A 5,391-nucleotide genomic window follows, 5' to 3' on the forward strand; every position below is an offset into this window, starting at 1 on the left:
ATATTGGTAAAGTTGAACTTATTTTCTGATAAAGTTGGCAAAAAAACTGGTTTCAATTTTTTTCAAGTACCTACGTTGCTAAACGTTGCTAAAAATTGGCAAATGTCCGAAGTAGGTAGGGCAAAGTCAATTTGCAGCTTAAATTTGGCTATTATTACTATTTTTTTTTTTATTATTATACATACAATAATTTCTTAGGTTGGGAGGAAGGCCGCTGTAGATTCAGATGCCTTTTTCAATTTGTTGTCGAAGTATACCATTTTGAACGAAAAAGGAGAATTAATCAGCTCTACGTGTTCCGTATGGCACACTATTTCTCAAGCACTTGAAGGAAAATTAAATCCAAAGAGTGTTTACATTAAAGTCCTTAAAAATAGTAATGAAGTTTTGACAAAACTAAGAAAAAATAATGGTTTTGATGTAACAGCTACAAAGAACCTTAGTTCTACGGAATCAAACGATTCTGACGACGAGTTTTCTTCGTCATCATATCACGAACCAAGTAAGAAGATTTTTAAACTTGATATTCCATATGATATGTATAGACAGTTTTATCCAAAGAAAGTTATTTATCAAAGGAATAATAAAAAAAGAGTATACGACATTCTAAAACAAGGAACCTGGACAGATATCATAAATGACGAGTTTATAAAAGTACATAAATTACCCTGTAATTTTATATACAAACGGGCAAAAGTGTACAACCCTTGTAATAGTCAACATTTCCTTAGATTCGAAGCTAAATGTAAAGATGAAGTCTGTGGTGCTAAAATGATTGGTTGGAGTGATCGTAAGCCCTCAGAAGGAGAGCCTCTCGAATTACGAATTTCAACAGTTGACACTAGAGGTTTAGAACGTAAACATACAACCAAACGACCTTTAAAGGGAGAAAAACGGATTACAGTAGGATTGGAACTTGACAAAGATTTAGCTTGCAATTGGAGAAGAAATAATGTAAGTGATTTGGAATATGGCAGAATTTCACCACCCAATTTGTACCAATTAGAAACATTGCGAAAGGTTAAGCAAGAGGGTAAGGACAAGAGATTAGGTATAAATTATAACTGTCCAATACAGTCACTTATAGAATTCAAACACAATTCTAGTTACTCAGGGTCAATACATTCAATTGGAATTGATCCATTTTATGTACACTATTGGACAAATCACCAGATCAGTATATATAAAGATATATGTAAAGGGTATTGTAAATTATCTGTTGATGCATCTGGTGGATTTACGAAAAAGATTAAACGAACGTCTTTGGGTTTGTTATCGGCAAATATATTTTTATACGAAGGTATAGTTAGTACTCCTTTTGGACATATCTCTGTTACCCAAATGGTATCAGAAAAACACGATACATTATCTATTTTTCAATGGATAGCAGTTTGGATGTCGTCTGGTATCAGACCTCCGAATGAAGTAGTTTGCGATTATTCTCGAGCATTGCTAGCGGCAATATCCAGATCATTTTGTAACGGAGTAGGTCTGAACGATTACGTAAATTATGCATTTAGATTATTAATTAGCGTTGAAAAAAAAATCCCAGCTACTTATATTAGATTGGATGTAGCTCACATGGTAAAAATATTCTGCCGCATAAAGTGTTTGACCGGAGTGAAAAATAAATATTTAAAAGAATTTTATGTCCGAGGATTTCGACTTCTCATGACTTCAGAAGACATTAAAACATTTGAAACTATATTAGAAGCTGTTTTGACCGTAATGCTGAGCGAAACCGATGGGTGGTCAAACAACATTGAAACACCTTCGGAGACAGCTAGATTGTATATATTAGAACTAATAAAAGGTGTTCATGTTGATGAATTAGAGAACGAAAATAACTCCAGCCCCGAATTACTATCAGATTTTGATAATTACATTGATAACGATGAAAATGAAGACTCGCATTTACAAATATTTTTAGAAAATATAAAGCAAAAAAGCATAAAGAACTCTTCAATAGTAGGCAACAGAATATCAGCATATTTTTTAAAAGATTTATTACCAGATACAATGAGGCTATGCAAACATTTCCCTCTGTGGACAAATGTTTTAAGTAATTTGTTTCAGTCTCCATATCGTATGGCATCATCGGCATCGGTTGAGAACGATTTCAAAGAGCTAAAAACTCAAATTTTAAAATTCGATGTTCGTCCTATGAGAGCTGACAAATTTATTTTTAAACATCTTACAAGTATTGACAGTAATGTGAAACTTTTTAAAAGTAAGGAGCTTAGATATGAGTCATCTCCTGAATCAAAATCACCAAACTTAGATTTCCAGTGCGATGAACTTTTTGGGAATGAAAATACGTATTCAAATGATGACGAAAAATGTATAGATAACCATTTGAACTCCTCGATTGAATTTAACGACAAATCAATTCAAAATATTAAGACAGAACATGATAATGAAATATCCAGTGATGTCTCTGATACATCAATAACTGCATGTGAAAACTGGAAAGGAAAAGGTATTGTGAAAGAGTTATTTCCGAAAAAAAAATCTATTTTAATGAAACCGAGGCATACAAAATATATGGGTCCAAAAAAAGATATTGAGCTCATTTTGTCAACTATGAAAACTCGTTCAACGTTAAACAGTCTGCTAATAAATGGAAACTTGTCTACACCAGTAATTGTATCAAAAAAAAGGTATTTGGTACAAAATACATGCCCATTTGACGCTCTTTCAGTTTTAGTTGCAACTGCTTATACAGATGTATTAAGTTATCAAAATTTTGTTGATAAATCAAATAATTGTTTTCTAAATTTTTGTAAGACACTTGCTTTACAAGGGACATCACGTTCAATTTACAAACAACGAGTTATTATGCTTACAAAAATTTTTGATGTCGATTCTGGAGTAACTGATATACATCTCATTAACGCAAGATGTAATGTAAATTATATAATTTCAAAATATATGATTGATGAACCTTCAGCACATGAAACAAAAGTTTGCTCGGACTGTGCAATGAAAAAAAAATTTCAAAACGCAACACTCATAATAAATATTCCTAATGGGTTTAGAACTATAGAAGAAGGATTAAACAACTATGTAAATTGCATCAACTCAGATTGTTCAGGTTGTACTATGGGTGTTATGGAAACTTCAAGAGAATTAAACTCTCACTTATTCATCGAGACAGATGCATATTCAGAGTTCACTTCGTATGCGCTAAATGAATACCCGGAGGAAGTGATTGTCCATAAAAACAGGTAATCAAACCAAATACATATAAGTAAATAACAATAATAAAAAAATACACTTAAGATAGATAGTAAACAGTTTAAAAGTTTGATCATTTTAATATGATATAATAGATTGTAATTAATGTAACGTAAACTAAATTAAGAAAATTCAAAATTTGTAAACTAGTAAGTTGTAAATCAAGTAATATTTAGATACACTTTGAAAATGTATTAATTGCTTTTATTTTACTACATAAATAATATACGTTTTATTAGTAAACATATTATTTTATTTTATAATCAAATTTGTTTTTATATTTTATCTTTTAGATTTATTTTGATCGGTGTCATAGGATATAAAAATGGTCATTATATAGCCTATGTCAAAAGAGTTTGTGGATGGGAAACACATAATGACTTGGTGAAAAAAATAAAACGAAATTCATCAACAACCAAAATTCATCCTCATGTACTGATGTACGTCAAGTTTTAATCTTTCACAATTGATATAATTATTCTGTTAAAGTACTATAGTATAAGGTATATACGTAATATGTAATAATTTATTTTTTATTTATTTTAATCGATATCAATTTATATAACTATCATGTTAAAGTACTATTATAGTATAAGGTATATACTATGTAATCATTTATTTTTTATTTTATTTTTATCAATATAAATAACAAACAGTTATTCATTTACAATTATTTGAATGTTTATTTATATGTTTGTAGATTAAAAAATTAGGGGCATTGTCGAAGTATTAGGTCAGTAGGGTTTTATAATTGTTACAGGCTATACCAGAAATAAAATGATGTTTGCGCACCCCTATGGTATAAATTATATTCTTTATAAGGATACTCACAGTTTCTCAAAGTAAAAAATAATTTCGGACCGACCATAAACACATTAATTTAGAAGTTTGACAAAACATAGAATATATTTTGCAGCTACTACAAAATAAATATGAATATCTAAACTTAAATCCAAATTACAAAACATTTATGTTAATATATTTCAGACGTCCAAAATGTTACAACAAATGCATTAGGCTGGCCACCTTAACTTGTTTCCTAGTAAAGTTGGTAAGAAATGATGCTGTGAGTTTTTTTCAAGTAGGTTGCTAAAAGTTACTTCAAAGTTCCAAAATATTGGTGAAGGTTTGAAGTTGATGCGACAACGTGGGGGGCTGCCCCTGTAACTGAAAAACATTTTTTCCGGGAAAAATATGAAGTTCCAAATTCGGAAAACTAGGTTCCAATTAGTTCCCAATAAGTTCCAAAATGTTGGTGAAGGTTTGAAGTTGATACGACAACGTGGGGGGGCTGCCCCCCCAACAGAAAAATATTTTTCCTGGAAAAAGTATGAAGTTCCAAATTCGGAAAACTAGGTTCCAATTAGTTCCCAATAAGTTCCAAAATGTTGGTGAAGGTTTGAAGTTGATATGACAACGTGGGGGGGCTGCCCCCCCAACAGAAAAATATTTTTCCTGGAAAAAGTATGAAGTTCCAAATTCGGAAATCCAGGTTCCAATTAGTTCCAAATAAGTTCCAAAATATTGGTGAAGGTTTGAAGTTGATATGACAACGTGGGGGGGCTGCCCCCCCAACAGAAAAATATTTTTCCTGGAAAAAGTATGAAGTTCCAAATTCGGAAATCCAGGTTCCAATTAGTTCCAAATAAGTTCCAAAATATTGGTGAAGGTTTGAAGTCTAAATGGCAATGTGGGGGGGCTGCGTGAAGTTAGCCCCCCCAACAGAAAAACATTTTTCCCGGAAAAAGTATGAAGTTCCAAATTCGGAAAACTAGGTTCCAATTAGTTCCCAATAAGTTCCAAAATATTGGTGAAGGTTTGAAGTCTAAATGGCAATGTGGGGGGGCCAACTTCACGCAACTTAAAATTTCAATTTTCTTTAGTATTAACTCAATGTAATTTGAATCTGTAGATGACCGAACTGGGAGAACAGATTTAGAGTTACTAGGCATGGCTCCTTCGTTTAAGCAATTTTTACAAGACCAAGTTTTTTTAATGCACTTAAGATAATCTGCATCACTTTGTGTACGTGGAATACAATTTAAGTGGAATATATTATTGCACAATATGCACGTAATAGAATCAGAAAGACCACGTTTTACTGCGGTAGAGCAAATAAAACATAAAGTCATAATGAAATCGGAAGACGATAAG

This window comes from Myzus persicae, unplaced genomic scaffold, assembly GCF_001856785.1.
Source record: "Myzus persicae strain clone G006 unplaced genomic scaffold, MPER_G0061.0, whole genome shotgun sequence".
Classification (NCBI taxonomy): domain Eukaryota; kingdom Metazoa; phylum Arthropoda; class Insecta; order Hemiptera; family Aphididae; genus Myzus; species Myzus persicae.